General features: G+C 36.3%; 1 long non-coding RNA gene across 1 annotated transcript; it reads right to left on the bottom strand.

Moving 5' to 3' along the window:
* Nucleotides 1-477: 477 nt before the first annotated feature.
* Nucleotides 478-25124, bottom strand: LOC131426633 (uncharacterized). The gene is made up of 4 exons (XR_009229134.1): nt 24930-25124; nt 24667-24840; nt 24407-24578; nt 478-848 (listed from the first exon to the last, which is right to left on the bottom strand). It is a non-coding gene; the product is annotated as an uncharacterized LOC131426633 (long non-coding RNA).
* Between the last annotated feature and the right edge of the window lie 247 nt (nt 25125-25371).

Genomic DNA, 25371 nt, shown 5'->3' with positions numbered 1-25371 from the left:
TAAACAAAGAAAAAGTCATCGACCTCTTGATGGTGTCTGCTGACAGATACGAGATAATCGTTCACAGCAGTCGCTAACTTTCGAACTCACATCTCAGCAGTCTTCATCGGTCGAAAACCGTGCGCCAACGCCGGGATGTACAATCTCACTTCGCAAACAACATTTACAACTATAAACTTTCATCTACTCATCTTCTCCTCATCATTTGCTGCTTGAAATGTCTCTTTTTATTCATTTGTCCTATGGAACAGATAAAAACTGGATCTAAAGTCTGGAAGTATTGTACTATACATACCAGTTGACTATTTCGTCTCAGGATCCACCACGAACTCGAGAAGACTGAGAACAGCATACTCACCCAGAGTTATTGAATAGTTCGTTTATTAAGAAATCAAAGCACGATTCAATAGCGGAACATCCAAACTTGGCAGAAATAATCGGTTATGGTACTTGTGATAGATAAAATAATAAAAAATGTTGCTTTTGAATTGATAGTTTTTATTGTCAGTATTTTCATATTATTATACAGCTGTAATTTTAAAGTAAGTTCTTAGTTCTACACAATATTTATCGTTTGTTCTACAATCTACTAATACATTTGGAGACTTATACCTATGATCGTCATAATACTCTGACATTTTTCGAGAATACATTTTTGATCCTAACTGAACACAATTCCACGTGTTAATAAATTTTTTTTATCTAGTAAACTTCTTTTCTGCAACTGCATAAAAAATACTCCGGCTGTGTCTGCTCTTCAGCCACATTTGTATCAATCACAGAATTCGTCCCAGTAGGCGGGTCCCTTTTTTTGCATTGTGACAGTTGTCACAATCATCGGCACCTGTCTACACAGAACGGAGTCAGTATAGTAAAAATTAGAGTAATGGTTACTGGTTTCAGTGCTAATAAATAAAGTTTTTCTTTTAATCCCTAAGGCGCTCGGTTGTTAATGATTTATTGTTCCATTGGATTTAATTTTCTTTTCCAGTGTCGAATTATTGAATGGCGCCACCAATTATCATATTGTCAAAGGGTGTCAAAATAATGCTGCACTTTCTATCATTTTAGAAGGAAGCATTGGAGAGACATTTCGTAGTTTTAATATCACTGTTATAAGTTGATGATTTCCGGAGTAGTGATGTATTTTTTTACTCGATTAATCAAAATAATCGATTAAAAGGCTAAAGTGATCGATTATTTGTAATCGATTAACAACAGTGCCACTAATCGAGCTAATCGATTAATAGCAATCAATTAATCGAGATTTATATCAGTTAGACTGTGAACCATTTCGCGGTTAATTTTAACTTTTGGCCGAAATCTGACACTTGAGTGGTTATTTTGATGTTGTCAAAAATAACTCTGTTCGAGAGCATGGTTATTTTTGATAGATTGATGGTTATTTTCCGACACTGAAAAAATTCAACCAACAGTTAAAGTTAACCGCGAAATGGTTCACAGCCTTAGTAGATAACGTTTAGCCTTAGGCTGCAGACATAGTGGGCGCGAGAAGCTCAGCCGAGCTGGTGACTAACATTGGCAAATCAAAAGCGAGAATGACACTAGTAGCTAATCAAAAGGACTTAGAGTACAAGTGAGCAATCGGCTCAGCTTTCACTTTGACAGGGTCCCTTTGTTTTGCTGTAAGTACGTTTCCTGCTTTGGTCAGCACCAAGCTCGGCTCAGCTTCTCGCACTCACTCTGTATGCAGCTTAAGGCTAAACGTTGCTATGATGAGAGTTGCAGTTTCATCTGTCTTAATTCAAGGAAATATGAATTTCAGTTTAAATAGTGATTTTTGATCCATTCTGCCCACGGTTACAATGTTCATACATTTTACCATCCGTTTGATCATAGATTTTATTGAATTTTCTAGACATTTCAACCACATTTTCTTATATTTTTGCTTGCTGTATGATACACTAATGGTAAAGATTTGATATTCAACACAGATTTTCATTTGGCAGCTCAGATTCTGTTTAGAATAATTTGCTCGATTAATTGCATTAATCGATTAATGCTTTATAGTAATCGATTACACTAATCGACTCTACTTTTATTAATCGAATACCTAATAATCGATTAATACGAAAAATCAGACATCACTATTCCGGAGAATATTTTTTGCGTCGTTCGCATCATCAGAAAAGTTGTTGTTGTATTTTCTACCAAACGTAAGAATATCGACTGTGATGTAGAAGATGATGATGAACCATAAACTGAGACAAGTACGGGATGGTTTGCAAACACGGAGAGCATAAACGCAACGGCTCATCCACTTAGTGGAGTAATGATTCCGTTCTCATATAACTTAAATGTTCATAAAATTACTAAAGAATTCCACAAACAAGTTTTAATTGAATCTTCAATAAGAATATGTTTGAGCATACACTAGCATAACCTTTGCAAATTAAAAAAAAAAATTAGCCTAGTTTATAAGAATTCTTCGTTTTCTTTTGCGTTGTCGCTGCACATGACGGTATAAATTTTAAACACATCGTTGAGCCACATCCAAACAAAAGTTTACAGGAGTTTATGAGACCATAAAATCTTTCATTCGAATCTAAATTTGTGAAAATCTATTCAACCAACTCTGGGGAAATTAAGAGAACCGGACTATGGGCTGATTTTGCATTTTCACCCCGTTACTCTCGAACTGGATGTTCGATCCGGGTAAAATTCAATGGCAGGCTATGGAACCGAAGGATCTCCATTAGACGATTAAGGTTATGCCTCATAATATCTGAAAGGCGCTAGTATCGGCTACCGTTGTCTTAGCAGCTTAGTAGCAGGGAGGTATCGGTGCAGTTCCGGCAAACCGTAGAGAGCAGGGGAATACGAAGCTTACCGGGGTGAAGATCTCATCAGTTTCCATGACTCCAAGGAATGCAAGAAGCTTGTCAGATAACAATAGACCAGGTGGACCCAGTAGACAGACGTGTGAGGGAGCTGTCACTGTCGCAGGGTCGGTCGCCACTCCACAGGGGGTAGGGTGGAGTGACGTTGTAGGTTGAAAAGAGAAAAAGAAGCATCAGCCAAAGCAGAAAGAGATGAAAAAATTGAACTGAAAAAGACAGAAAAGCTTGTAAGAAGACACAAGGTCTTGTGAGAGAACGTTGTGAGAGTGAGACGTAACAAATAAAAGGGAAATGTTCATCGAGTTAAAGGACCTAAATCCTAAAAATTCCATGTTTTCTAAGAAAGTACATCTCTGAAATGGTTCAATTTTGCAAAATTTTATTTCAGCGAAGTGCGTTATTCGATGGTCAAATTATAATGAGTTTACCCTATTAATTTTTCGCCTTAACCCAAGTAGGTAATCACGGTAGTAGTAGTAGTGTGAGAAGGAGTGTCAATCATGTACAACCAACAAATTGGGATTACAGGGGGTAATTCCTCCTTTAGTCACATACGCGGTTTTTCTTAAGCACCGTAATTGGTCCTGTAATACGAGCCTTTAACACTAAATCTCCTCACACATTCCAGACCATGTAATATGAATATTTAAGACTAAATCTTGCACAAACCCCAGATCACACGAAGGTAAAAGCAGCAGAAATGTTCAGAGAGCGAAAGAACGAAGAAACATATAATGCAAGACTTGAAGCTATTCGAGCTTTCCACACGCCAAGGAAAGAAAGAAACGAACTCGCAATTTAAAGTGCTATCTGTTGCAGCTAGCCAAACGGCAATACTGGCAACTCTGCCATTGAGCTCTCGAGTGACAGTTAAGTACGATTCAGACCGTCCGGCTTCTTCCGTCACCGTCACCGGAACGTCAACGTCCGTCACCGTCATCCTAATTCACACGATCCGGTTTCCTACCCGTGTCCGTCATGTCATTTTCTTACACGCAGAATTTTAAGAACTTAGTTCCGCACAATTTTATTCCACTAATACAAAATCTGGGAGCTTTTGAAGCCAATCAATCTGTTGTTTTCCTACCTTTTAATTGAATAAATAACTTTAAAAATTAGCTAGAAAGAGGAAAAAAACAAAACAATGAGTTCCACTCACCAACGTAACGTACTTTGCAAATCTACTGATAAATTTAATTACCTATATGTGGTATATTTTGTTTAAGAGTGGGATCTTGACACCGAATACATTCATAACAAACGTCAGCTCAATACCGTAATCATATGAATCGTGCATGTGTGCGATAATCACAGTCCGTCAAATATTCTTTTGGAGAAATGTTGACGGAGCTTGCCGTTGACGGACGTTGACGTTCCGGATCTCTGCTGGATCGTGTGAATGCGCAAAGGGAAAACTCGTTTGACTAATTTTGACGGAGGCTGACGTTCCGGTGACGGTGACGGAAGAAGCCGGATCGTCTGAATCGTACATTAAGCTACCACTGCGTTGACGCATATGTTGCTGTCAGGAGATTGCCACCAGTCCGGCTAGACTGAGATTCAGAACGGTTGTCTAACTGTACAGGCAACTTCTTTTGTTGTGTCTTGCGTTGTATGTCTTTATTAAGTATTAAAGTCCAGTAGTTCAGTTTTAAAATGTGTCTATTTATTATTTGTCTGTGAATCGGTATACGAATCGGTTTTCTATACGCACTCATGCACTGAAATGAAAATCTTTTTTATATTCATTAGATTCGTCATATGAATCGTATGCATCGTATAACTCATTGAAGCCATATGGAAATTTATATTTTTTATTAAGAATGTACATGAAGTCTAAATTAGTGTAAAAATAATGAATTGATAAGAATATCACATAAAAAATTATATGAAAACTCGATAGAACTTATCCCATTTCGTAATGTATGTGGTGAGTCCTCGATATTCATCAGCTGCTTCAGGCAGTTCACCTGGGATTTCTGCATCATAAAGCAATTTATAATCGCAGACACGTTAGATCTTTCAACACCCATTAAGGATATATTTACGAATCATGAAATAATAAGGTATGTTCCATTTTTTCATTACTGACTAGTGAAATGATTTATTTATTATATATTAGCTTTGGGGCTCACACTTCTTTACCGTTAATATCAAAAAGTGCTTCCAGGGATTCACCAGTAGTAAAGCTCGAATCCTGAAAGAACAGCGCGATCACAGAAAATCGATACGATACGATAGACGTAAGTGTAAAAACGAAATTATTATGAAATGATAAAAATAAATAACAAAGTTTTTATAATAATGCAACTATCTTTTATTGCAGTTTTTGATTCCTCTTAATATAATAAGCCCATTGTTTTTAACAATATTGCATATAATAATACTATACGAATCGGTTTTCTATACGCACTCATGCGACCTTTGGTCATATGATGACGACTTGCAGAGAAACGTAAAAATAATATCTCGTAGCGATAATATCACGACCCCGTACAAATTGACTCATACTAGGATAAATCAAAGAGAATAACTTCTTTTGTTGTGTCTTGCGTTGTATGTCTTTATTAAGTATTAAAGTCCACTAGTTCAGTTATAAAATGTGTCTATTTATTACTTGTCTGGGAGGACACGCAAATACTGTTCGCTGCTGTCCATCTAAACACACAAAATACAACACTATCCGAATCGGTTTTCTATTGCAGCGCCCTTAGCAAATTTTCCTTCGAATTTGCTAGTATTGCAGAAAAAGTAGGAAATTGTGAAGGAAACTCTCATATCAGCGTAGCTGCAACCTTCATGTATAAACTTTGTTATAGAAGCGTGCACATTTTCGAGCATTAGTCATCGCAACGATGTTTAAGAAGCTATTGTTATAAAACCATAGACAGTTCCGGGCATTAGTCAGCGCAGCAATGTTGTAAAAACAAAGCTACTTTTTTCACGGACACTGGTCACTGCCCTCTGGCATAGTGACAGTGGTCTCGGCTTTCGGTAGAACTTCGGGAGAAAGTCGGATGAACTTTCTACTTAAAATCACAAGCTCGGCTTGTACTAAAATCTTCGGGCTTCACCCGAAAGTAAATGTTAGGAGTTTAAAAACCCATAGTTGGGAAGAGTTAAGAGTTAGTTAAGTTTCAAAAAGTGCGCGGTAAATAGCCATAAGTCTCGGGCGTCGGCCCGTAGACAAATTAAGTAGTCGTTTCGCGTAGTCAGTTAGTTACTCGGCCCGTGGACAAGTTAGTTAGTTCAGTTTTAAAGAGTGAACGGTAGTTATTCGGACAGTCAGTTTTACGTGAGTACAGTGTCAGTTCCAGTTCGTAGAACCTAAAGAAGAAAGACGCGGTACGCTCAGCAAGGATACGTCAGGAGTACGGAATAGGAATTCTAGATTGAGGATGTTGGGCGAAGCAGTATTAGTATGGTGAGTCTCCATTATTTTTCTGATTACTCAAAGTTTAAAAGGAATTACCCATACTTGAATGTTGGCACTTATTGTGAGCGCTAAATCATTAGAAAACAAAATGCAAGGAAAATCTATTAGGATGACATTAGCGCGAAAATTTTTCTGATTTGTTTAACTCGCGCTTACAATGACTCATGCGACCTTTGGTCATATGATGACGACTTGCAGAGAAACATAAAAATAATATCACGGCCGATAATATCACGACCCCGTACAAGTTGACTCATACTAGGTTAACTCAAAAAGAATAATTCGCCAAGGAGATCAATGTCAGGAAACAAAAACATGCGTTTTGAATTTTATTACAGCAGAGTTAACATTTTCTTAAACGTACATATTAGCAAAGAGAAACAGATTGTGATGATTATCTTCATCAAGTGTAAAAAATAAAGCGTTTAAGAAAAATCAAAACTGCGCATGAATAGAATTAGTGATAAAGCCCTACACCAACAAAAACCCATCAAAAGCGCAAGTAGTTAAATTTATTAGTGACGTCACTAGCCATAAGGTAAATGTACAGAGAAGGGTACCGAATAAATCATAAAAATATCGAATGTGACAAGTTAGCCTAACTTCTATAACATGAACATATTTAGTACATAGACACTCTTCTTTATACCGTTTTCCGGACTCTAAAGAAGTTGTCAGCCCTCGATTTTGAGTGTTCTCCCAAAGGAGACTTTCTGGTTCCGCTTTTCAGAAATAGTTTCAATATTGTATCAACCCTTTGGTTGTCCATCTTGGTTTTCAACAGTTATAGGTGGTTCGGTTTCTCGAAATAAGCATAACTATAACTAGTTACACTTTAGAGTGTATTCAGTAACAGATTAGCGCTCCGCGCAACACTGCTGTCTTTTAAGCTTTCTCTAATGAATGAAGCTAATATTCACTTCTGAATCTACACCTTGAATGAACAGGACGTGAATTATTAGCGAGTAAAAGAAACCCCTTTCCGGATAGTCCCGGTGTGGTATAGCTGGTTAAAAGCACATACATATTAGTCAAATTTGGAGTTTGGTGAAGTATCCGATTGTATAACAAAATTTTCTTTCTTTCCAATAGATTTGTTTGCTGGAAAACCGACGACACGACCAGGAACTCCGAAGAAAAATCAGCATTAAAACTGTTCGCTAACGATTCACCGCCAGTTACCACAAATCTAGCGACCCCTTGTAAATGATAAAAATAATCTTCTCGAGCAACACTGTTTAAGTTGCTATGGACTAGTTACCAAGGAACCCCAAAACAAATAAACATGTTTTGAAAGCGGTGGAATAGTTCTATTAGTGTTAAACTTTGTCCAAATTAAGCAGAAATGCGTTCAAATGAACTCGATTTTCGGAATTTAATCGAAACTAAGGATGAAACCAACAAACGAGGACAATGATCTGCTTCCAGCGATTCATCCGTACTCTTCAACTGCTAGCTTTTCTGGGCAGTAGGATTCGGTGTAATATACCGGTGTCAAAATTGTTTTGTGTCGATTGATTGCCCAGTAGTGGAAACAGTATTTCACCTTGTTGGCCACTATTCGAGAATTACTAGTGGAATTCCACAAAGAAATCATTTTACCGTGCGTTATGCAGGTACCGCAGAGCACTAGCCTCGCTCAGCTCGTCGGTCATTTCCATGTCTTCCTTCTCACACAACGGTTTCAAGTCAAGACCTGAATTTTGAACTTGGCTTTATAAAAGACATAACTCATACTCCTCAATTTTTACATTCCGATCGAGTCAGGTAAATCCATTAAAATGTTCCGTAATATAATAACCGATCTGAAATTTATTTTGTTTACATTCATCTTACCTTCGATATGCAGTTACCAAGGTTATGGCGATTGTTATTCAAAATCAATAAATGTATCAACTTGTGCTGCCAGTTTAAAAAAATTCACTAGCGTTTTCGATTTGACATTTCCAGTTACTGAGGGGAGTTAAATTTACGATACAGTTTTGATAGACGAGTGGCAGGTCGTGTCGTCGGGAAAACCATAGAGACCATACCAGCGAATTTTGCGAAGGGTTTGCGTCACGAGTAATGGTTTCTGTCATTTAACCAAATACACTGCGGTACACTGTCATGATACACTGTCAGAGTGACAATGTACTTTAACGAGTTTTCTATAAAACTAGCAACACTGGAGGGTAAGAACAAGTTCACCATAGTTACTGTTTATTATAGTGAAAAATAAATAAACAAACAGTTTTTATCTGATAATCAAGATCACAAGCGAAATGTAAGTTAAACAATAATCTAGAATGGTTAAGTCACCATGAATGTATTGATATTTGTAGATTCGTGGGTGTTTGTGTTCATTTTTCATCTTTTGTGCTAGTGCCGGTGATATTTAGACTGATTGTTACAGTTCAATACAGCAACGATAAACATAAACAAACAAGTTTGTTTTGCACCGTAGCAACTAGCATAAAGCGTTGCCAGAAACGATCTCCTTCCACATTTTCAAACTATCGCAATGAAAGGAAGTAATTTGCTAGGCTTACTTGTTCAGGCTGTGAACCAAACATTGGCGGTTCGTTTGTATGAGACTTAGGGGTATTATTATTTGTATTTGATTTAACCCCTGTGACAGCGTTTGTGTTGGTCACAACTCTCCATTTGCTGAGGCTGCTTAAGAAAGGGTACAGTTATGATGACGACATCCTAAGAAATTTCTCTGTCATTTTATTTTAATCTGGAATGCCAACAGTTTGGCTCTTGAGGTGCGTTACCGTAATTATTTGCAGATTTATGTCTCTCACTGTTTTTCAGAAAGGCAGAACGATGGTTTTAAATGATAGTAAAAATAAACTGAACGGAGAAACTGGTAGATATTAGTCAAACTCAGCCTTGGCTTCAACCTTCACAAAGGCAATGACTCTTCCTCCGTTCCAAAAACTATGTTTGGATTGAACTCCGTTCATGGCATTGCACCAAGTGGTACACAAACAATCAAAAACTCGGCTTTTGGGTCTTGTGCATTAACACAGACCGACGCTTCAAGACAGTCGGAAGAAAATACTTAGCATATATTGAAATACATGATTATAGACTACGATTTCGATGTTTCACTAGATTGATTCCCGCTTATTGAACTCGAGAGATTTAGTAGAAATGTTGAAGCTAAAACATCCTTCCCGCTGCACGGAAAGACGTCGTTAGCTTCAACAAAACATAAAACAATTGCGTGTCAGAGGATTCCTTTGCAATCAACACAAGATGGCTGCCAAACTTCATTCTTTGTAGAGTGTTGGTAAGATATTTCGTAGTTTGTTTATTTTTCATCATGGCGTTCGTATTTCAATTTGCAAATTGTAAGTCGTATGTCTTGCTTTGTGGAATGCGCTAAATGGCCCACTGAAGCCATTGAAGAAAAGCAGAAAGTTGGGCATCTGATTCTTCGAGGCAGGAAAGAAAACCCCGTAAATTCGATCCACACGGAAAGAGAAACTGAAATAAAACTTTAAAAACTTTCCCTCAAAATCAACTTTATTCAATTTCTCGACTTTTCAAAAAAAAAAATGTTTAGATAAATAATTGTATATTGATAAGCATAGTAATTTGGAAGGGATGTTCTTCTGAGTAAACTGACACCCCATCGATAAATTCAGATGACTCAAACGGACGCAATTATCAGCTTCAAAAAAAAGGCGGGTGAGTATTGTCAGAGACATAACTGGATGACGTGAATACGAATAAAAACTGAAACTGGAATTCAGACACCGAGCGCTAGAACTGAATTCTGTAACTCAATTTTTATGCTAGATTCGGGAATGAAATTCTGAACGTGAACTCAGTAAATTAAGTCAGAATGGTTGAATTCAGACGTGTTAAACTGTTCACTGAACATGTGTGGTGGAACTGATTTCGAACCCAGGACTCTTGGTCGGCTCTGAATTCTGAACCTAATTCCAAACCCTGAGCTCTGGAATTTCGATACAGGATTCCGTTTCGGATCCAGAATTCAGCTCAGAAGATCCGGAATTCAGCTCAGAAATTTTCCGAATTAAGTTCCCAAATTCAGTGAGATTTCTAGTATTGTAGAACTGAACTTTGGCACCAAATTCTAGACTTGCATTCTGGTCTAGAACTCTGAACCTGGTCTCTGGAAAGCAGCTTAGAACTGAATTAATGAAACACAAATTAATTTTGGGACTGAATTCTGTTCCTGGATTGCGGTCTGAAGTTCAAGAGCCTCTGGTTCAGAATTCTCAAACTGTATTCTAAACCTGAATTCCGGACACGAATTTGAGAACTGAATTCTGGTCTGAACCTCTAATTTAGATCCAAAATACAGTTTCAAAATTCAGATCCAAAGTCAAAGTGTCGAATCAATATCCAGAATTCTGTTCCAAATTCGGTTTCAGTTCCACTGGGTTCGGTACTCGATACTGGCCTTAAATTCTGCACGAGGAACTGTATTTTAGAGCTAGGCTTTAGAAAATGACAAAAAATCTTGGTGTTGAATTTTGAAACTGAGAAAACGTTAATTTCGAGTTATTTGATATTGTCTTACTACTGAAAATTCTATCACAAATTGCCAATCATATCTCCGATTAAGTGGAGAAAAAAATATGTTGATACGTTTAATCAAACAAGAGGCACTCACGATCAATAACTTATCACTCTTCCAGAGAGTAAAAGTAATACGTATTCACGTCAAAAGGCATCTATAATTCCTCCAAAAAAAATCATAAGAAAAAATAACGTATCTTTCACTTATATACCGATATGGTATGCACTTCACAAATTAGATATTTTTAGTGAGCACTTACAAGTCTGTTGTAAGTATATATAAAAAACTTATAATACTTTTCAGTTCTCATATAAAATGATGCATAGTTAGAATCAGTTAACTGAAGAGTTGTCAACATGCCAAAGACTTTGGCCTGTAACAAAGAGTAAACATTTTCGCAATATGCGAGAATATGGTTATAAATATTATGACTAAATTGACCGTCTTAAACAACTTACATAAATGTGTCTCCCTCATATTAGTTAATTAAAAATACTCATGGTTTATAACCGCTGCACTCAATCACTGAAAATATTCCATATTTTTGTGTCGGTTTTGCTCGATACGCTTTGTGCGATGATTCGTTCAATCCATGCGGTTGAAAATTTCACATCAAACATAGTAGAAAATTTCAATTGGGAGTTATTTATGATTATTTCATACTACTTACTTACTTATTCAATCAGAAATTACTGACCATATTTTCGATAGTATGGAGAAAAAGTTATGTTGCTGCATTGAATGCAACAAGAGATATTAACGATCTAACGTTAATCTAAACTAAGATTGTCAAAATATCTAACCGTGAGTAAACCCGACATAGTCGAATTGCGCAGTTGGCGGGAAAGAATTGTAAACAATGATTAGGATCCAAACGGCTTAACCGTACGCAGTGTAGAAACAAGGACAAAAGATTTGATAGGATTGCGTCGTAGTATTGTAAGGAAGATGGTAGAAATAGGTACGTCACTAATTAGCACTTCAATCGCACTTGAGACTGAGATAAGACCGACTTTGGCAACATATGCGGCTATCCATAGATTATGGTTATTTATGGCTAGTGTGCATTCTGAAAGCTGAATTCTGATTGATTTACAAACGGACGAGCTTTCAGATTGCAGGTATAGAGCTATAAGCATTTTTGGTGTTCATAAAAGGCTATTTTCATGCCATTATTAGTGCTTACTGGTTAACTGGGTAAAAGCGACAGTAACAAAACAATCGATTACAGTAAAAAATGACAAATAACACCTGCAATAACAATGAAATTAGTTCACCTTCACCGCTGTATTATCTCAACATTTGTAAACTTTAGAACGGGCGATAAAACTAACCCTTACCGGAAAAAACCCAGCTGTAGGCAGTAACATTAAACTACAGTCCATCGCCCAGAAAATAACATCGTTCGACTGTATTTAGCATACATGAAGTGCATCAGAAATATGGACTTAAGCCGGATGAAGCCGTAGCAGACCTCGACGCATATAATTCAGATCGTTTTTTTGTTCACTGGTTAAGATAAGTGCTAAAATATTAATCATCATTTAGATAACTCGTTCTGCTGACACCTTTGTAGGAGTATGAGGTGGGACCGCAAATTCTATCATTTTATAAACGATGAATTAGCAGAAACTCATAATAGCCAATTACAGGTAATTGGTTCAATTCACAACTGAAAAAAGAGAAAGCGAAAAGAACACAGAATCTACAAAGAAAATAAGAAAAGCAACGCTTATCTTCGAAATGATCTAGACAATCAAATCAAGATAGCCAACAACACATCATATGAAAACGAAATAAATGACTTGTCCTGAAACCTTTTTTAGATACCCAAAGGCTCAATTGAAAAGCCTCAATTTTCCATCGCAAATCGACAGAAATGTAGGGCAAAATAGTATAGAAATCTGCAAATCAATCGTATTCATCGTATTCAGAAACTGTTCGTTCTCTTTTATGCTCTGAATTTTCCAACCCCATCTCCGTAAACTATCTGTCAAAACATGACATTTGAAGAGCTTACACTATCACTGCAACTACTTTTCAACTCCTCACTTAATAAATGTACTTTTCCTTATACATGGAACCCCTCTCTTCTAGTACCAATATTTAAGTCTGGTGCAAAATCTAACATTCGGAACTACCGTGGAACAACTATTATCTCATGTATTCCAAAGTTATTGGAAATATCAATGACATAAGCATTCCTTAAAACATAACTTATGGTTACATAACAGTCTACCTTGTGAAAATGTCATAATTATTCCTTCTAAAAACAGCCATGCCATAAAAATGGAAAACGAAGACACCGTCGTTTTAAATGAGCACCATCTAAAGCTTGCAAACCGCTTTTTTTTATTCAATATTCGGAATTGCAATCGATAGTGGAGATGAAGAAATAAATTTGTTGGTTTCAAAATATTCTGTTCTTTCGGAAATTGTTTGGAATTGAATTGCGGATTGGAGTAGAAGAAATGTAAGTCTTTATTCATTATTGTATGTCATGATAGTAGCACCTTCCCACATTATCGAAATGACGGAATGAGCAATGAATTCTTACTCGACTGCATGATTTTTCAGTGCTCGATCGGTTCAGTGCTAGAATTTTCGTCTGACACCACTGTATTAAACGTCATTAACTACATGTGAAAAACGTGAAAAAAGTAAAAAAAAGCTTCGAAGGTAAATTTTGATTTTTATTATTATTATGATTATAAAACTCTATATTAGTTATAAAAATGTCGAGTAGCACCCGATATAGAAGAGTGCAACGTGAAATCGATAGACGTAATGACGAAAGATCTGTGCTAATGGACGACATTGTTGTCTACAATGAAAATTTCAATGGATCAATTATTGGATCGGGATGAAGAGAATGAATACGTAATGGACAGTGATTCGGATGATGAATCTGCTACTGTAGAAGTGTATGATGTAGCCAACAAACTCATATCGTGGTCTTCACATTACAATATATCAACAATAGCAGTAAATGATCTATTGAAATGGTTTCGCCAAGGTATTTTCCCTTCTTTACCTAACTCGATCAACGTAGAGCCGTGTTAAATAAAAATAGAAATGGGAAGATAAACTCAACATGTTATTTTGCAGTTATTATGAATTTATGTATAAATAAATAAAGTTGAAATACAACCTCTATTTGCTCTATTTGTATTATATATATATATATATATATATATATATATATATATATATATATATATATATATATATATATATATATATATATATATATATATATATATATATATATATATATATCGAAACAAAATAAAAAGAAAGAAGAAGAATCTTAAACGTCAATTCATTTAGCTTTTCTTACTCGATTCTGAATGATTTCCAAACGAACCGGTTGTTGGAGATATTTCATTCGGAATCGGTTGTTGCACTGTCCCACATTATCAGATCCGAATGGATTCCGAATCAATTACGAATCGGCGAGAATTTTTCATTCGGAATTTCATGTGGAAATCATAATGGATTCCGAATCAATTCCAACTCCAGTGCAACAACCGATTCCGAATGAACCGGTTCGCCTACAACCGGTTGATTCGGAAATCATTCGGAATTGAGTGAGAAGATGCGGACTGAATTGTCAATTCGTCTTCTTCTTCTTCTTTCCTGATTTTGCACGTTTTCGTGCTGATTTTCAGTTTATTTTTAAACGAAAACATTATATAACTGAATATATAAATTTAAAACTTCATGTTTTTCGGATATACAGAACTAGTAAATAACCAGTTCTTCTTAGAATCCCAATATAAACTATTGAAATTCGCTGGAAATTAACAAAACGGCCTACCTTAGTCAGCATCATCCATTCCTCTAGCTGGAGTGTAGTGAAATGGCTTAAGTCGCTTAAATTTCACACTAACACATTCATAAAATGAGCGAATATTCAATGACATTTATAATGTCACTGTCAATCAGGTTGATCGAGCTGCCAACTCAGGCGAAAATTCTAGCACTGAACCGATCGAGCACTGAAAAATCATGCAGTCGAGTAAGAATTCATTACGCATTCCGTCATTTCGATAATGTGGGGTGGGTTGTTTATGCATGACACAGCAAACACGGAGATGAAAATGTGAAAGTTGATTTAACTATAAGTTTAGTTGTAAGTCAACTAATAATTTCGTTCAATCGGATCACATTTATTTTTAAAATTAACCAAAACGCATGATTAAAACTGCCATACAATTGGATTGCCCAGTTGTGATATTAAATATAAACAAATATATTTTCAGTCACTTGATTGACACTTAGCTGCAGATTTGGAACTAAAATAGTTTCAGATAAAAACAAACATACATGAGTGATGTGTACACCCTCAGTGTATCATCATGGAATTTTCGTAACGCCACGACTGTGCGGTCAGAAATAGAAAAAGAAAATATAGGCAGTTCGAGACTGCATTACTAGTTGAAAGCTGCTAGCAGACACAAGTGTTCTGTTTGCCTGAAGATTGAGAGTGAAAGAAATTCCTATTTTACGAATTGGAGAAGCCTTGATGATACTGGAGTTTCGTCCTTTGGATTTAAGTGGGAACGGTTTGAAAAAGAGGTGAGTTGAGGATAGTTAAATCGACGACACGACCAGACTATCCGAAGAAAAATCGGAATAAAAAGTGTTCGTGAGCGATTTACCACCAGTTACCATAAATATAGCGGCCCCTTGAAAATGACCTAAATCAAGGGGCAAATCACTCTAAACTCTAGACAATATCATACTAATGAACTCATGTCATTCCAAAATAATTTTCTCTAATCTCATTTAATCCCAACTAGTCTAGATAAGTTTGGGTAGTTTAAAACTAATCCAACCTAATTTTGCCTAATCTTGTTTGAAGTGTATCTGTCATTCGAACTCCCACGCAGAGATGCCATTTATACAGATTTGCACATGCGCATACAGATTTAATACAGAGTACAGATTTTATACAGATTTTTCAAATTAAATGCAGATTTATACAGATACCACAAAAAGTAAGAAAGAAATAATGAAACTTTTCCATCTGAGCGTGTTTGATTGCCCATATTAAAATGAAAATTTTTTCGTGCAGCTGTTCAATGATGAACGCTGAAATACATTTATATCATAATTTGAAACCAATTTGAACTGATGTTCAAGGAAGTCATGGCGTCATGAAACTTTATTGTCAGACTGAAAAGTTGTATGACCTGACTTGACGTTGCGTATTGGGCGTTTGAATTCCATGTTCGAATTCCAAGTCATCATTTTCAAACGAAAAAAGTATATGGATTTACAATTCAATTGTGGTTAATAACAAAAACAATTAAATTTCGTCGTTGAATGTTCTTGTCAGTGAGGCAAGGACTTACGATATAAAGGAATGCTCCTTGCATCTGCCATTCTATAACAATAATCTAATGGAATAACATCTTTAAACATAATTTTATTTCCGAAATTTCCATTCATTAGTGAATACAGATAAATACAGATTTTTATACAAAGCAATACAGATTTTCTATGAAAATATCTGGCATCTCTGCTCCCACGTTTACAGCTTCTTATGTCAAAATAATGCTTTTCCAGATCTCGGCTAAACTTCTCTAATCCCATTCTAATCCAGCGAGATCCCTGCTAAACTTTTTTACTCCTGGTAAAACTTGTTTGAGTTCAGACAAAGTTTAGAGTGATTTGCCCCTTGACCTAAATTAACTATTCGAGCAACACTGTTAAAGTTGCTATGAACTAGTTACCAAGGAGCATCAGAATAAATAAACAAACAGTTTGAAATAGTTCTGGAATAAAATGTTGCACTTATCGATAATTTTAATTGATAAACAATGGAGACCACAGTGGTTAGTGCCATTTGCTTCTACCGAATCCGTTTCGGGAAATTTGTTTTTAGCGGTACTATCAAATGGAATGAAATCCAACTCCGACGTGGATTTGCAGCGAATTCAAGGTTGAGCTAAAATCAGTGTCCTCGGTAAATAATAATGTTTTTATTCAATAATAAACTGAAAATAAACACGAAGGTTGTAGGCGAAACATTCTAACACTTGTCAGAAAAGCCAATGACAGAATGTAAACAAACGCGGTGGTGATATGAAATCGATTTATCAGTGATTAAGAATACTGCTCGATGGAAGAATAGAAAGATAGAAAGAAACTATAGAAATTGCAATGGTTAGAAGCAACAGCTTTCTTGATGAATCGGATGACGAAAATCACAGTCAATGTCATTTAGACCATTTTTTTTAGGAACACTTACATATCAATTCATCGATTTTGAAAGATGTGAAACCTTCTTGTCATTCTAATCATTTACAATTCAGACTCACTAATTTAACTTATTTTTATTTCATACTGCATGTATATAAGTAACATTTTCATACTCAAATATCGAAAAGTGCTTATATAGGCAGATGACATGAAACACTTCTTGGAAATTAGAAATATCAACGACGCTGGATTATTCCAGAACGAAAGAAACTTTCAGTAGGAAAAACGAAAACCGAAAAACGAAATAATTATTAAAGCAAACGGTATGCGGTAAAATTTCATTTTTAATCGAATATTATTAAATTTGAAAATGAAATTTATGCATATCCCTTCTCATAAATTTAACTTTTGCTGTTATACTCAAATGAAGCTCCCGGAATTAGTCGTCAATTGAATGATCGTACCAAGTCATTATTTGCTTCATTGCCTTTGCTGTTGGTAGCGAGCAAGTTCGAATGAACATCAACTCGATAACCACCGATAACTCTCTGGCCAGAATCATAAACGGGAGGTGGCGGTTCTGATTTGAGAGTCTGAAATCGACAATTTTCGACTGTTTGAAATGCAATGTGATGTGTTCCAAAGTTTAAAAAAAATTAAAACAGAAAGAGAAAACAATTAAGTTATGTTAATTCTGTAGTTGATATTTCAGTTATCATAACTGCTATACCTTTCATCTATTATTTTGAGCAGATTAATCTCTGAATTTACAGATTTTTGATTAACGCTGCAGATATTGAGGGATTGTACTTTTAATGAAATGTTCAATTTCATATTTCATGTTGTTAATTTAGCTTTCATTTTTGCAACAGTTTGATGGCAAAAACTTTTTGAAATCTGCTCATCTGGCATCCCTGAAGTGAACGGCATTTGACATTACAGTGACTTTGTGCGATCAAAAAGTTCCTGTCAAATTTTTTATATTGGCATTTTCGATTCAATCAGGAAGATACTGTTTAGAGTGCTGCTGCTTGCGGGAAAAAATGTAATCAACTTTGGGTACCAGTATTTGCGCCCAGACAGAAAGTATAAAAGAGTAGTATCGCGAATGATCAATTTGTTTTGGTGCCAACTAGACGGCCGTAAGAAAAATAGGGAAATCCAGACTTCTGAAGTCCTGGAATAATAGTCTGAGATAACGTTTTGATAGAATGTTGAGTCTAAATTTCGGAATTAGATCCCAACTCAGACAGGCAATGCAATTTTATTATCCTTGTGTCCTTTCTTAGTTCCTATAGCGAAACACAGCAAACTGTCTTCCGGCGAAGCTTGAACGTATTAGTTTTAAATTCGTTCGAAGTAATAGATTAGGAGAAAATTGTACATATAGTGTAGAGATGTAAACTAATAAAATATTGTGTAACCTCAAGAAAAGCATTATTGAATTAACTGAAAGAAATGATCCAGCACTCAAAGCTTCGCACGTTCACTTGCAGCAAAATATGAAAAACCTATAAATGACACTGGACTGATTTTAAAATCAGACAGCGAAGAGTGCAGGCGTGCCTCGTCAGACCAGAAACAAGTAGCAGTCTCTCTCTCCCTCTCTCTGGCAGCACGTCACTATAAAAGAAGTAGTCCCATCGTTCATGGGCTCATTCGATTATAAGCTGGCGAAGCGTGTAGACGAGATTCTACGATTTCGAAAGTGTTGCAGCCAACCAAACGGCAATACTGGCTACACTGCCATTATGCTCTCGAGTGACAGTTATGCTGCCACTGCGTTGACGCATATGTTGCTGTCAGTAGATTACCGCCAGTCCGGCAGTTGTCTACAGTACAGACAACTTCTTTTATTGTGTCTTCTGTAGTATGTCTTTTATCTTTATTAAAGTATAGTAGTTCAGTTATAAAATGTGTCTATTTATTACTTGTCTGTAAGGACACGCAAATACTGTTCTCTGCTGTCCAACCACCACACACACAAGATACAACAGAAAGCTTCTTCTCAAGCGCCAACATTGGTCCTTCGAACCGGATAGTCTTCACATGAATCAAGTGAATGGGTTCACAAAAATAATATTCCGTAGTGATAATATCACGTGTCGAAAATTTTGCTGTCCGATTGAAAAACATCAAACTATTAGAATTGGTTGTTCACCGATGCACTCGGAATCTGATGATGGCCAGATTGAATTTAACTGTGCCATTTTCTGAGACCGCAGAGCAATTTGCAGAAGTGAGAATTCTGTTTCATTCAGAAAAATCAGTCCATGTAAGCCAATTCAATCACGTCATCTATTTTCGATTTCAGTTTCTTAGATCAAATTGAATTTCGGCATCTTCTTAAAAAACATGCCGCAGCATAAATAAGGTAAACCATGAAATATTTCATATTTAATGTAAATAAAATTTGTAAATTTTAGACACCAAATTGGCCGGTTAGTCCATCAGTTTTATTTCTTGAAAGAAATAAGTTTTTCACTGACCTAAAAAAACCGAAAGAGCAGTGCACTATCGTTCAATCAGTAGAGTTATCGCGTATCCTTCAATGGAAGGTGTCGCCTAATTCACCCGGTTTACGAAGCTGCCAGCCTCCCTAATATCTGAGAAAGAAACTGTGGCTGACAGTTTCACCAGCGTGCCTAGATTTAAGTCCCATACTAGGATTCTAAATTTAAGCTAGCGAGAAATGAAATCTCCCGCATCGTCGAGCTCCCGGGTTACGACATCGAATCATAAAATCCGTTAGAAATAAGAGCAACGACCGATGTCGTCGTTTAAAGGGCTAACATAAAATAATGTAAGCACTTATCTCGGGCAGGGCTATGACCTCCTCGAAGAAGGAAGGAATAGCATAAAACACATGCCTCGAGACAAGTGAATGACCTCCTTGAAGGGAGGAGAAACAGCTGGATTTAACTTGTCATAGTTGGGATCGCAAGCTGGGCAACGTAAGAAAAAGAAGGAAATAAGGAATCGTTTGTAACGCCTGTGTTCTCTCTCTTCCTTATAGTATAACCACGCATGCGCACAAGCCAAGGAAGGTAAGAAACACGAAATTCAGGCTATGCGCAAGCGCGGAATAAAACAAAAACTAACATTAAACGTAAGTCTTTTCTAACTCGTAGTATATAAGCAAAAATTGTTAATAATAAATGGTAGTAGCAGTACAAAAGTAAAACTCTTAAATCGTAAAGAAAGAACGAGCCCCACAGAAACTCTCAAACATTTTTAAGAATTTCTTCTCAAGCGCCAACATTGGTCCTTCGAACCGGATAGTCTTCACAAGAATCGAACAATTGCGTTCACAAAAATAATATTCCGTAGTGATAATATCACGTGTCGAAAATTTTGCTGTCCGGTTGAAAAACATCAAACTATTAGACTTGGTTGTTGACCAATTCAGTGCCTTAGATAAGAAAGAATTTCGGAAAATTCCAAAAAGTATGCCGCTGCATAAATAAGGTAAATCATGAAATATTCCATATTCCAGCAATTCTACATCACTGTCAAAAATCACAAAAGAAAAATAAAAATGCCAGTAAATGTGTAGTGAATAATAACCGGCAGAAAATATCTGCATTAGATTAAGCTGTAAACGTGCAATATTATTCACACTTGCAGAAAGAGAGAGAGGGCTAAATGAATAAAGTTAAACCACATCGGCAGTGAAATTTAACATAATAGCATTGGAAACATCTAGAACAGACCGTCCGGTTTCTAGAACAGTATAGCAGATTAGGCCGTTCGGTTTTTGGTCGAAGACCACAAACTGACCTAAAAAACCGAAAAAGCAGTGCACTATCGTGCAATCAGTAGAGTTATCGCGTATCCTTCAATAGAAGTTGTCGCCTAATTCACCCGGTCCACGAAGCTGCCAGCCTCCTTAAAATCTGAGAAAGAAACTCTCAAACATTTTTGAGAATTTCTTCTCAAGCGCCAACATTGGTCCTTCGAACCGGATAGTCTTCACAGGAATCGAACAATTGCGTTCACAAAAATAATATTCCGTAGTGATAATATCACGTGTCGAAACTTTTGCTGTGCACTTAGGTCAAATAGAATTTCGGCATCTTCCAAAAAACATAAATAAGGTAAACCATGAAATATTTCATATTCTAGCAATCACTGTCAAAAATCACAGAAATAAAATTTCCACTGTGCACAAAAAAAAATGCCAGTAAATCCCAGTTCGCACGTTTTAAATGTGTAGTGAGTAATAACGAGCAGAAACTATCATTATTTTCATTAGATTAAGCTGCAAACGTGGAATATTATTCATCATTTCAGAAAGAGAGAGAGAGGGCTAAATGAATAGAGTTGAACCGACGACACTACCAGGCACTCCGAAGAAAAATCAGCATTAAAGCTGTTCGCTAACGATTCACCGCCAGTTACCACAAATCTAGCGACCCCTTGTAAATGATAAAAATAATCTTCTCGAGCAACACTGTTTAAGTTGCTATGGACTAGTTACCAAGGAATCCCAAAACAAATAAACATGTTTTGAAAGCGGTGGAATAATTATTAGTGTTAAACTTTGTCCAAATTAAGCAGAAATGCATTTAAATGAACTCGATTTTCGGAATTTAATCGAAACTATGGATGAAACCAACGAACGAGGACAATGACCTGCTTCCAGCGATTCATTCGTACACTTCAACTGCTAGCTTTTCTGGGCAGTAAACACCCAAACATTTTTGAGAATTTCTTCTCAAGCGCCAACATTGGTCCTTCGAACCGGATAGTCTTCACAAGAATCGAACAATTGCGTTCACAAAAATAATATTCCGTAGTGATAATATCACGTGTCGAAAATTTTGCTGTCCGGTTGAAAAACATCAAACTATTAGACTTGGTTGTTGACCAATTCAGTGCCTTAGATAAGAAAGAATTTCGGAAAATTCCAAAAAGTATGCCGCTGCATAAATAAGGTAAATCATGAAATATTCCATATTCCAGCAATTCTGCATCACTGTCAAAAATCACAAAAGAAAAATAAAAATGCCAGTAAATGTGTAGTGAATAATAACCGGCAGAAAATATCTGCATTAGATTAAGCTGTAAACGTGCAATATTATTCACACTTGCAGAAAGAGAGAGAGGGCTAAATGAATAAAGTTAAACCACATCGGCAGTGAAATTTAACATAATAGCATTGGAAACATCTAGAACAGACCGTCCGGTTTCTAGAACAGTATAGCAGATTAGGCCGTTCGGTTTTTGGTCGAAGACCACAAACTGACCTAAAAACCGAAAAAGCAGTGCACTATCGTGCAATCAGTAGAGTTATCGCGTATCCTTCAATAGAAGTTGTCGCCTAATTCACCCGGTCCACGAAGCTGCCAGCCTCCTTAAAATCTGAGAAAGAAACTCTCAAACATTTTTGAGAATTTCTTCTCAAGCGCCAACATTGGTCCTTCGAACCGGATAGTCTTCACAGGAATCGAACAATTGCGTTCACAAAAATAATATTCCGTAGTGATAATATCACGTGTCGAAACTTTTGCTGTGCACTTAGGTCAAATAGAATTTCGGCATCTTCCAAAAAACATAAATAAGGTAAACCATGAAATATTTCATATTCTAGCAATCACTGTCAAAAATCACAGAAATAAAATTTCCACTGTGCACAAAAAAAAATGCCAGTAAATCCCAGTTCGCACGTTTTAAATGTGTAGTGAGTAATAACGAGCAGAAACTATCATTATTTTCATTAGATTAAGCTGCAAACGTGGAATATTATTCATCATTTCAGAAAGAGAGAGAGAGGGCTAAATGAATAGAGTTGAACCGACGACACTACCAGGCACTCCGAAGAAAAATCAGCATTAAAGCTGTTCGCTAACGATTCACCGCCAGTTACCACAAATCTAGCGACCCCTTGTAAATGATAAAAATAATCTTCTCGAGCAACACTGTTTAAGTTGCTATGGACTAGTTACCAAGGAATCCCAAAACAAATAAACATGTTTTGAAAGCGGTGGAATAATTATTAGTGTTAAACTTTGTCCAAATTAAGCAGAAATGCATTTAAATGAACTCGATTTTCGGAATTTAATCGAAACTATGGATGAAACCAACGAACGAGGACAATGACCTGCTTCCAGCGATTCATTCGTACACTTCAACTGCTAGCTTTTCTGGGCAGTAAACACCCAAACATTTTTGAGAATTTCTTCTCAAGCGCCAACATTGGTCCTTCGAACCGGATAGTCTTCACAAGAATCGAACAATTGCGTTCACAAAAATAATATTCCGTAGTGATAATATCACGTGTCAAAAATTTTGCTGTGCACTTTCAACAATGAAAATAAAAAAAAAACATAGAAAGCTGTTGAAAAACACACTCAGTCACAGACCACTTGGAAGGAGCCGGCATGCCTAGAGTGAAAAAAAAGAACAGCAGTAACTGCGAGTAACTGAGTTAAAATACTAAGAAAACAATTTTTGTTTGCAATGAAACAAGAAAGAAAGCATACTACTGACGAGAAATTGGAGAAATCGTTGGGCGACCGTACAACACATCATCGATAACTGAAAATACAAGAGAACTCTGAAGAACAAGACAGAGAATGGTCATAGTCCGCATTGACAATCCGATTCTCCCTTAGTCGCGAACGCGGTTTTTCTTAAGCACCTTGATTGACTCCTTGATCAAAATCCTGACTTTTATGTTCGCGCATTGCTATCTACTTTAACTAATATTTTAAATTCATTTTTCGTTGTGATAAATGGCAATTATAAACAATAGGTTGACCATCATATGGCGACCGCGACTTCGGGTGCCATTATTGAAGCAGATAAATACCCTGATTATGTTGTATAGATCAAGAAATTATCATACGAATTCAAAACAGTAATAGAAATGTCCTAAACTCACTGCGCTTTCAACATTTTTGACTTACTACGGAGATATTTGATATAGTTCAGAACCTAACCTAACAAATTTGGAGAAAAAATAGTATGCGTTTTCCACTTGGATGAACAGTATATGTGCCTCACTCTTATCGAATGTAACAAAATGAAAGTTCAGATATCAATATAGCTAGACAATCTGATCAATCGAGATTAACCTAAATGTCTCTAAATCTTCGAAGAATATTTGATTTTCTACTTCTGAAAGAATAATATGCTATTTAATGACACAACTTGATGGCCCTGATTTCTTCTAGCGTCAGTACGAAACCCAAAACACCATACTATAGAACCGTCGATTTACACTACACACTTTACGGGCGACATCGATTTTTTATAAACTTTTGTCTATCCTCGGTATCACGATGGAACTCTTTGAAAGTTTTTGAAATCCTTAATATCAGGATATAAATATGCAAATTGCACGAGTCATACCAACTGATGAAGTTGTGTTGATCTCCTTGTGTTCAGCCGTTCCATGTCATCCACAGTGTCATCGTTCCAGTTGATCGATGAATGCCATTTTGTCGGTTAACTTTTCGGCGACATTCTAACCACATTTATGGTTTTCTAACCCATCAGTTTTATGTTGTTTGTAACGAAAACTCTACAAAGAAGGAAGATTAGATTTTGAAATTAGAACTCAATTAGGTTGGCATTTAAAATGTTGTTCAATTTTCAAGCATACTGCTTACCTAAGTTGGTGATCGTAAAGTAATCGATTGGCACCGGCCATTTTGGATTATCGACAATTTTCTGCGTAACAATTCACAGACGTATTTCCAAATCATTGTTTCATTTCACTAATCGCTCTATAACAGTATTTTTTATTCTATGTCATTGAATTCACTCCTCTTCGACACATTGCTCTGGAAGCATGAAATAACTCAGTTTATTAAAATTGTTGAAATTCCTATCTATTTTCTAAAGCGTTTGCAAGCAAACCGTTCCAACTTACACTGTTTTGCAGACGTTTAAGCACTTGTCTACATAAAAAATAGTTGACTTCATTTCAACACCATTTGAAATTACAGCTTGGCACGTGAAAAAATTTCTTCAAAAATGGCTGTAAATGTTGAGCACGATCCAGAATGTTCACTACTCGCAAAAGGAATAAAGTAAACCACGAAGCGTAGTAGGCTATTTATGGCGGGTCACATTATCTTGCAGCTGCTGGGTTTTCAACGTTTTCACCAATACTAATGCCGGTATGTTGTATGGGTGTTGTAAAGAAGTGGGTATGCAATATGTTAGATGAACCATGCAACGAAAAAACAAATACAGCTACCGTGCATATACCTGTGTGTGTGATGGTTATTGAATGATGGCAAAATTACATGTATATGAATTCAGCAAACTGAACGAAACATTCTTTTAACAACCCTATAAGAAAAAAAAAT

Source organism: Malaya genurostris, chromosome 1, assembly GCF_030247185.1.
Source record: "Malaya genurostris strain Urasoe2022 chromosome 1, Malgen_1.1, whole genome shotgun sequence".
NCBI lineage: Eukaryota > Metazoa > Arthropoda > Insecta > Diptera > Culicidae > Malaya > Malaya genurostris.
The sequence above is the reverse complement of the archived record's forward strand: the minus strand, read 5'-3'. Positions and strand labels throughout refer to the sequence as shown.